Source organism: Furipterus horrens, unplaced genomic scaffold (genome assembly GCF_987537825.1).
Source record: "Furipterus horrens unplaced genomic scaffold, mFurHor1.1.pri manual_scaffold_5, whole genome shotgun sequence".
NCBI lineage: Eukaryota > Metazoa > Chordata > Mammalia > Chiroptera > Furipteridae > Furipterus > Furipterus horrens.
The window spans coordinates 151,174,208-151,184,276 of record NW_028327175.1 but is presented as its reverse complement, the minus strand read 5'-3'; the positions used below and the strand labels follow the sequence as shown (position 1 = coordinate 151,184,276).

At 42.2% G+C, this 10,069-nt stretch overlaps 1 protein-coding gene across 2 annotated transcripts in view; it reads left to right on the top strand.

Moving 5' to 3' along the window:
* The first annotated feature begins 1,475 nt into the window (after nucleotides 1–1,475).
* The window catches only part of SLC16A9 (solute carrier family 16 member 9), a 66,832-nt gene continuing 58,238 nt past the window's right edge, over nucleotides 1,476–10,069 (top strand). Inside the window, exon 1 of one of the 2 annotated variants that reach the window (XM_090278061.1) lies at nucleotides 1,476–1,767. The gene's annotated coding sequence lies outside the window, so the exon portion shown is untranslated. Of the gene's footprint in view, nucleotides 1,768–2,692; nucleotides 2,712–10,069 lie in introns of those variants that run through there. The other variant, XM_090278062.1, reaches the window with a different exon arrangement.

Genomic DNA, 10,069 nt, shown 5'->3' with positions numbered 1-10,069 from the left:
CAGGTACAAAGTGGACACACTTGATTGAGTAACCACACCACTTGAGTAACCATTATGTTAAAAAAAAAGAACATGATGAGAAGCCCCTATAGTATCCCTTAAACTTTTGGTGTCGACAGCATCCCCTTTCCATTTTTCTTTCCGGAAAGTATTCCTGGAACCAACCTCCCCATATTATTACTGTTACTTAGTTTTCCCCACAATCTTTCTCCCAACTAGGACAAAACAAAATAACATCAGCTAACACTGGCCAATCTCTTCCCCATAATCTAAAAGTCAGCAAATTGCGTAGGAAGGAATAATGTGGGACAAAGTGATAAACTGCTGTTTTCATATCCGTAGAAAAACTTGACATGTGTGGCCAGGGTCCACAGGTTTGTTGTTGTTGTTGTTTCTTTGTTTGAATTCTTATTTCACAGGCAAGATGAGAAAACAGGGGCTCAGAAAGGTCAGGCAGCCTAATCTGGAGTTCAGAAATCAACCCTTTGCAAGCTGTAGGATCTTTGTCCAAGACAAAACCAGAGCGTTCAGTGTATAAGGGAATTCTCTGGCCCCAGCCCCCTTTGAAAAGCTAACAGAAGGTATGGTGCTCCTTCCCAGAAATACTACTCACCCAGGAAACCAAAAGGTGCATATTTCTTTAGAGGGTTCCCACACGAGGTGAGCCCCTGAGCCGACAGACTGCCCTCCGTTTGCTGCAGTGGGGCTACAGCACACGTTCACAGCAGCGCCGGTGCCCACTACTTTTCAGCTCAAGGTATGAGTGTATCGTTAGGGCAAACCACCTGCAGGACAGCCAGTTCCCAGGTGCAGCCTCTCTCCCTCAGCACGCTGTGTGCACTGCGGGGGCGCCCCCCTTTCCGCGGAGCTGTCACAAAGGACAGCACTTGGCATCCTCATTGCTCACTGCCCAGGGGCACCAACTCCACAGAGTTCTGGTGCCCGTTCCTCTGGCATCGGTGCCAGCGGGGGTATACAGCTCCGGTCCGAAGGGCGCCCGGCGACCCCGGGAGCCTGGGAGACCAGGGGCGACTCGCACTCATCTCGAGACCCTGGCTCCCCTGAAATGGGCACCGGTCCTTGGAGGGAAGCCGCGGGCACGTGGTGTGCGGCAGGGGCGCAGCGACGCCAGGGCACGCTCGTGTACGCACGGAGAGGGCGCCCGGCCGGTTGTGCCAAGCTCTGCCGCCTTGGTGGCTCCCGGCCCGGGCCAGGGCCCTGGCGGTGCCCTCCCTCCTCCTGGCCGGCTTGGCCCGGCGCGGCTCCGGGGCGCGAGAGCGGGAGCAGCGCCCCTACCGCCCGCTTTTCCGCCTCCATCTCCTCCGCCTCCTCCTCCTTCCCCCAGCAACCCGTGCATTCATAACCGGTTCAGACTGGCCAGGGTGCCCTGCAAAGAAGAGAGGGGTGTGTGGGGGAGTGGGGAGGGGGAACACAGGGAATAACTTCCCGGGGAGGAGGAGAAAGAGAAGGTGGAGCCCAGAGGAGGGGGCCGCCTCCCTCCCTCCATGTGGCCGCCGCCGCTGAGGAGCACGGCGGGGGCAGAGGGTGGTGGCTACCGGGGCAGCGCGTAGCGGGACCGATTGCCCAATACTCCGGCAGGGGCCAGGGCCGGGGCTGGGGCCGGGCCCCCGGATAAATAGCCGCCCGCAGGCCCGGAGCTACTGGGGACAGCGGCGGCCAAGGTCCCCGCTGCACTACCAGCCCGGCCCACCCGGGCACCGTGTCCCGTGCTGCGCCCCGGAGTCCCCCACCGAGGCCGCTACACAGGTAAAGGGCTCGAGCTCGCGGGGACGGTCCCGAGGGTGGGCAGCCGCCCGTGCTGTCTAGCCTCCCGGAGGCTAGAACTCCTCCGGTTCTGAGCAGGAGGAGGAAGCGGCGGCGACGCTGTCACTTGCGGCCAAACGGCTTGGAACCGGTTTCTTGTGCCGGGGGGCTGAGAGTGTACCCGGTGCGCTCGTGCCCACCCCTTGATAACCCCCTTTTTTTTTTTTTTTTTTTTTTTTTTTTTTTTTTTTTTTGGTGGGTGCGTCTCCGCGGTGGGCAACTTTCCCCCAGCAATCTGAGGACGGCATTTTGAACGGAGTTGGAAGAGAGAGCGGGAGAGAAACGGGGTCCTGGAGGAGAACGGTGTCCTCGGATCGGGTTCACGGTGGAGATCTGTCCCGGGACTCCCGAGACAGCATCTGGGGCTGCTGGTGGCAGAGCAGGGGTCGGGGGCGGCTATGACTTCGTGGACCCCTATTTCCCAGAGGTCATCGAGGCCTCCAGGTGCCTTGGTTGGGAGTTGGTGCTCACAGGTGCCCCAGGGAGGAGTCGGGGTTGGGACGCGCCTGGTCCTCAGGGGCTGTGAGGAGAGCAGTGCGAGAGGCGGGCTGATACTGCACCGTCGCGCCCAGTTCAGCACCACCAGGTCCACCCGGGCGAAAGCCGGAGCCCAGCCGCTGTGATGCTAGGGAAGACCCTGGCACCTGGGCCTCCCGAACGCAGAGCGGGAACCTGGGAGGCCTTGGAGCTGAGCACTTCATCAGCGCCCTAGGTAACAACCTACTCTGGCTTCAAAAGCGCCCAGAACTTTGGAAACAACTGACAATCCTTTAAAAGTTAGTCATCAAAACAAATCAACACTTCCTGGGATCCCAGGCCTAAGCCAGCACAGGTGGATCCATCTCAAAAGCTTAGGCAAGATTAACACCAAATATATTATTAACATAGTAAGTTATTTAATATAACATTTTTTGACCAGTTTCCTGTGTCACAGTTAGTTTGGGTGTTGTTGTTGTTGTTCTTTCCCTATCTTGAATTAACCTGGATAGTAAGTAGCTCCGATTATAGGTGGATTTCCGAGGACCACCCCAGAGTAGTCAGGTGTTCCATCAAATTCTGTTAATTTGGTATATGTCCTTAGTTTGGGTAAATTTCTTAGTTTGGGGCTGGCTTCAGCTGTGAGAAATAGTTCTGGCTGGTTCAGGCAGAGGACTGAGGAAGCTAGACAAGATTCTGAAGTGGAAACACCAATTATTCATTACACAATTACATCTTCTTTTAAATAGCATGCGAGTGCCAATATCAGAGTTAAGTATACATGTCATTGCTAAAAATGAGTGGTTTTTTTTAAGGCCCCAAGAAGTGGAAGTTACATAATAAAATAGTTTAACCTACAATAGTTTGTGACAACTCATACTTTTAGCACCACTGATGTCTAAGAACATCCTTCTCTGTTTCTTATCTTTGTGAGCAGGCAAGTGGGGTAACAAGGACCCTTCATTTTAATAAGATAAATATAGGGAAGGACAAAAGATATGGGGGGAGGTAGATCCAGGACACTAGGAAATCTCTTCCACCTCTGACTTCTGACTGTGACTTTGGAAAGATGGTGTTGATGGTGTGCATTGCTTGTTGTCTGAAACTGAATCAGGGCAGATCATGGTGCTTTGGGGGTGGATCTGATCATGAAACCTGAGGGAGAGAAAGACAATTAGATGTGGTCAGATTTACAAGCTTTATCTCCTTACCCCTTTGTATTTTAAACCCCCAACTTTTGTAGTCTTTTTTTAAAAAAATTATTTTTAGAGAGATAGGGAGGGAAGGAGAAATAGGGGGATAGAAACATCAATCAATGTTTCTTCTGCACCCCTAACTGGGGACCTGGCCTGCAACCCAGGCATGTGCCCTGATTGGGAATTGAATGAGCGACCCATTCGGTTCACAGGCCAGCAATCAATACACTGAGCCACATCAGCCACAGCTGTAGTCTTTTTCTTAAGTTAGATATTTCTTGAACTTAATTAATGGAATGCATTAGGGTACAGAATGACAGTGGGAAGGGCAAAAGAAAGTGTCTTACTTATGTAACTATAGCCTTCCGAGAATCACCTAGTCACTTTAATTAAAAATTAAAAGAATGTATATTTTTTTGATCTAGTTGGCCTTCTCTTTGGGAGGTTCTTGTAAATATCAGAGTATTCCCTGTAGATTATGAGACTGAACTATTACTTAAAACTAAGTTCACGGAAGATCATATGGTCCCTGCCTTCAAGAAATTTAGCCTATGGGGAAAGAAAGGCATGTTTACAGACAGTGTAATTAGAGTCATATGGCAGAGATATCAAGAGTATGATCTTAAATGGCAGAGAAAAGGAGACGTTCACTTAAGGTTAAGAATGGGGAAAGGTTTTGTGGTGGTTGTAGCATTTGAGCTGGAACTTCAGGAAGGAAGGGAATTTTCTCAATGGAATGGCCTGCTGGAACAAGGGAATAGTGCAGAGTGTGGAAGTCTGCTGTGTTCACAGGTAGAAGAGCAGGTTGTAATGGCTGGAACCTGGAATTTAAGGTAGATAGACTGAGAAGGAGGATAGGACTAGATTATGGAGAACATGACGAGCCATGCTAAGAAATTTAAATGTCATTGAACATTGTTACTATATTTACACCAAGAACGTTTGCCTTCTTAACTGTAGTTGAAACCTTGAAGTTTAATTTTGTGAGCTTCCCCCTAAAAATAATAAATGGATAAAATTTCAGTGATACTTGGTTCCTATAAATGTTACTGTAATGTGTTCTGAATAGCCTTTAATTTGGGGGGAGTGCTCAGGTCAAATCTGATCTGTAGAAACAATAGTATGATGATGTTAGTTTTCCAGAGAAAATAACCTATTATTTAAATCTAATTTTTATTTAAATCTAGCTCCCCTCCAGAAAAGATCTGCAATTTTATGGTATAACAACTCTTAGTTTGATTAAAACTTTGGATAGGAAGATACCTGTACTTTCTTCGGCCAATATGCAGGGCAAAGCCACCTTCTATTTTCTGTTTCAATTGCCAATAATAATAATAATTATTATTATTAATGTTTATTAAACATGATATGTGGTGAGCTAACACACCTTATTTTATTTATGGAGGCATAACTTTTATCTTAGACTGAGAATTTAAATAAGGTTACTCAGCTAACTAAATGATGGGACCAGGATTTGAGCACAAGAAGTCATTCTGGAGAGCCTGTGCTATCACATAACAAGGGCTAATACATGATAACTATTATTAATGGAAGTTAGAATTTGGGCCTGTTACCTGTAGAAGGATTATTTCTCTAAGTTTTTATTTCCATCCTCATTCCTGTCTTTCTATTTTATTTAATTTTTTAAATTGAGATATAGTTGACATATAACATTGTATTACTTTTAGGTGTACAACATAATTATATATGTATATATTGCCAAATGCCTACCACAATAAGTTTAGTTAACATCCATCACTGCATGCAGTTAAATTTTTTTTTTGATGAGTACTTTTAAGATCTATTCTCTTAGCAACTTCATATATATGATACAATATGTTAACTATAGTCATCATGCTGTACCTTACACATCATTCTGATTAATTTTACTTTACATAATTATATATCTAAATGTGCTAACACACCTTCAAACTATTATATGATCTTGTACTTTTATGACCCACTCAAAAGAAATTCAAGTTTTGAGGAAAGATAGGATGTGGGATAAGAAAAACATTAATGAATGTGACAGCATTAAATACAAAAACCATACCTGACAGATTCTCTAAAAGAGTATCAATGTTAAATATTCTTCCCATGGTTCAATAAACCCCCAAATTGCACTAGATCTTTTTGTATCTTGCATACCACATATGTTGCCATGTGTCTTGATTTTTATTATGAAAATGATATAGCAAATATACTAGTTTGTACGTGACATACCAAAGTGTGTATGCCAACAACTGACTGGACTCCACATTATCATGTACAAACTATGCAAATCATATTAAGCAGAAGAACACACTTGTTTAGATAGCATTATCATAGCTTTCTTCACCAGAACACTACTATTTGGGCCAAGCATTGCAGGATGTGGGTTGTGCAGAGCAGAGATAAGATGCAGCAAGATCCCGGCAGTATAGGGAGCGTGGATAAGAGTTTGGGATATAGGGAGGTGTTTGTTATACCAATCAACTAGTATCTAAATGTCTCGCCCTCATTTTGCCTATACTTCACTCTGTTAAATCTCTAGATCTTTTAATCTATTTTCAGAATCTGAGTGATTTACAAATTCTGCCATTTCCTCTTCTGAACCAGAGAGCAGGACTTGGAAATGGGTGACTGCTCGCTGGATTGGTCAGTAGGGGGTCTTGATTCTGGTCTCTCCCCTGGCATGACATCTCTAAACCTCAGCTTCCTCATACAGATAAGGAAATTGAGGGGTTGATAAGATGAAGGGCAGCAAGTTCACAAGTTTTACCCATTGGAGGCAGGCATCATAAATCAGCAAAGCAGATTGGTGTGGGAATGTCAGGAGAGCACAGGGGAAACTCTAAATGCAGGTCAATCTTGGTAATGTGTCAGGGAGACATCAGGGAGTGGAAGGAGCTGGAGAGAACATGCCCATCTAATGAGGGCCGAAGTTACTCAGTTCTAGATTTTACCTACGAATGAGGGTCCATTTTTGCAATACCTTCTGATTTTTTTTTTAAGAGAATCTGGAAATTTAAATTTTTATGTAAAGTCACCCAGTTTTAAAACATTGGAAATTCATTCAAAATTGGTAACAATTAAATTAAAATAAAATAGAAATTGGGCAGGCCAAACAAAACACCTCTAGAGGTCTAAAGATCAAATTTGACTGAGTACTGCCAATTTTCTAGATGATTTCCAAGTTTCTTTTTGATTTCAGACCTCTATGATCTTACACTTGATCCATTTTATCTCTAACCTGTTTCTTCCCCTTTCCTGGTATATATTTCAGTGCTCACCAGATCTACATTATGATAACTTTAGAGGAGCTCTTTGTCATGTGGTGGACTATTTATGATAAATCTATAAAGCCTTTAAGGTCAAAAGGTGCCTTTTTTTGATGGCCATGCTATTGACATAATTTAGAGTCCCCTGCAGTTAATTACTTGTGTTATTGTATTGTCCTAAAAGGGACAATTAGTATGACTGATTCCAGGACCCAGAGTTGTTTCTCTAAACATTTTCCTTCCTGCTCTTCCTTCTTGCCCCAATGTGAGGTAAGAACTGAGCTGGGGAATTGATCCTGGTTTCCACTTGGAAAAGGTGTATTTATAGGTGTGACTCATGGTGGTAAGACAAAGTTATCTTCATCATCTTAATCCTGACAAGATTTCACTACCTAGTCTCTCTCTCTTCTTAAACAGAACTATCTCAAGGATGTCCTTGAATTGCAGCTAGGTGAATAAGATAACGATTTGGTTTTTATGAGTCACGTTAATCCAGCAGTTTAGTTTTTTAAAGCATATTTATATGGTTCCAAAAATAAAAATGAAAACAAAAGTAATGAATTTTCATATGATTCCAATCTCAAATTATTTTTAATAATTCTGGATCCTAAGAGAACTAACTAGCTATGCAGTCAAATTCTTTAATAGAACTTTTTTAAAGCTGGAATTTTGGATTTGACTGGCTCGGATGGGTTCTTTGCTTTACATCAATGAGCTGTTTTACAAACAAGTGAGCCTGATTCTATCTGAAAAGCTCAGGACAATAGGAAGAAAGCATTGAGTTAATAAAACAAGAGTGATGTTCAGAGAAACTACACACCTTACTGGGACTGATAGACTGTGAGGGGACAAACAGAAGGCTCTGAATGACAGCTCTGAGCCAGTTTGTTCTTGCCCTGGCTCCAGTGATGAATCAACCCTCCCTTGCACTTCAGAGAGTGTGTTAACTATCACTGGCTGTTTAACATTTAAAATCAGTTCTAAAAGAATCAGGTCATTATTTGACCAAACCAGCTGCCATGCTATCTAATGTTATATCAATAAAACATTCAGATTCAAAACATCATTTCTTTATTTTTACACATGTGTTTTGCTAGCCCTTCAGACTCAATGATGGATGTGGGCTCTAAGCTCCAAGGAGTCAGAGATGCCAATCAATTTGACCAAAATCTGCAAGACAAACAAAAGATTTATTTGGGGACCTTTTTTGAAATTGCAATTCTGAAAACACAGATTTTGATAGAAACCCAGCTGTTCTGAATTGGAAAGAAAGGAACAGAGTTTCTAAAGCCAATTAAAAAAAAAAAAAAAAAAAAAAAAAAAGGGGGAGTTTTCCCAAGGGACTACAGATGTGGCTTTGAAAGAGCTGTGATTGGTGCTGGCAAGCTGACTTACAGTATGTTATATATGATTAATTGCTAGGTGACAAAAAATATTTTTAAGATAGAGTTCAGTGATACAGAGCAGTTCCAGGAATTGTATTGGGTTGTAGCCATTTGGTTTTGCCCAGTTCAAAAGTTTCGTTTCACAGGGAGGGAGTGTATTAACTCATCTTTCTGAAGGCTTTCCAGATCCATATTATTTTTTATTTTTTAAATAGTATTTTTTCAATTACCATCTATCCCCTTTTTACCCTTCTCCCGCCCACTATTACCACAGTATTGCCTACGTCCATGAGTCCTTCTTCCTTTTTGCTCAGTCTGTTTACTTCCTAATACCTGCCTCCCCCAGAGCTGTCAGCCTGCTCTCTATCTATGAGTTTGTCTCGATTTTGCTTGTTAATTCAGTTTATTCATTAGAGTCCACATATGCGTGAAATTACATGGTATTTGTCTTTCTCTGACTGGCTTCTTTCACTTAGCATAATGTTCTCTAGGTGCATCCATGCTGTCACAAAGAGTGAACTTTTCTTTTCTTTTTTAAATGGCCAAATAATATTCCCTTGTGTAAATGTCCCATAGTTGTTTTGTCCACTCATCTACTGATGGACACTTGTGCTAATTCCAAATCTTGATGATTGTAAATAATGCTGCAGTGAACATAGGGGTGCTTATATTGTTTTGAATTAGTGTTTCAAGTTTCTTCAATGAATTCCCAGAAGTGGCACTGCTTGGTCAAAAAGCAGTTCCATTTTTAATTTTCTGAGGTAGCATCATACTGCTTTCCTCAGTGGCTGCACCAATCTGCATTCCCACCAACAGTGCAAATCACCAACAGTTGACTTATTGATGATAGCCATTCTGATCAGTGTGAGGTGATATCTCATTGCAGTTTCAATTTGCATTTCTCTGATGATTAATGATGTCGAGCATCTTTTTATATGTCTATTGGCCATCTGTATGTCCTCTTTGGAGAAGTGTCTATTCAGGTCTTTTGTCCATTTTCTTTAATTGGATTGTTTTGGTGTTGGGTTTTGTAAGTTCTTTATAAATTTTGGATATTAACTCCTTATCAGATGTATCAGCAAATATGTTCTCCCATTTCATGGGTTATCTTTTTATTTTGTTGATGGTTTCCTTTGCAGTGCAAAGCCTTTCTAGTTTGATATAGTCCCATTTGTTTATTTTTGTTTTGTTTCCTTTGCCTGAGAAGATATATCAGATAAAATATTGTTACGAGCAATGTCTGAGATTTTACTGCCTATGTTTTCTTCTAGGATTTTTATGGTTTGGGGTCTAACATTTAAGTCTTTAATTCATTTTGAATTTATTCTTGTGTGTGGATTAAGAAGGTTGTCTAGTCTCTTTTTTTTTTTTTTTTGCTCATATATGTCCAATTTTCTTCACACCATTTATTGAATAAACTACTTTTAGCCTATTGTATGTGCTTGCTTTCTCTGTCAAGTATTAACTATAAAGGCGTGGGGTTTTTCTGGACTCTCTCTTCTGTTCCATTGATTTATGTGTCTGTTTTTTGCCAGTACCATGCTGTCTTGATGACTGTGGCCTTATAGTGTAGTTTGATATTAGGTAGTGTGATTCCTCCAACTTTGTTCTTCTTTCTCAAGATTGCTGTTGCTATTATGGGACTTTTGTAGTTCTATATACATTTTTGATATATTTATTTTAATTCCGTGAAATATGTCATTAGTATCTTGATAGGAATTGTGTTGACTCTATACATTGCTTTGGGAAGTATGGACATTTTAATGGTGTTAATTCTTTCTATTCATGAATATGTATATGCTTCCACTTATTTATATCTTCTTTCATTTCTTTTTTCAGTGTCATAGTTTTCCAAGTACAGGTCATTTACATCCTTTGTTAGGTTTATTCCTAGGTATTTTGTTTGAAGGATTGTGAATGGGATTAT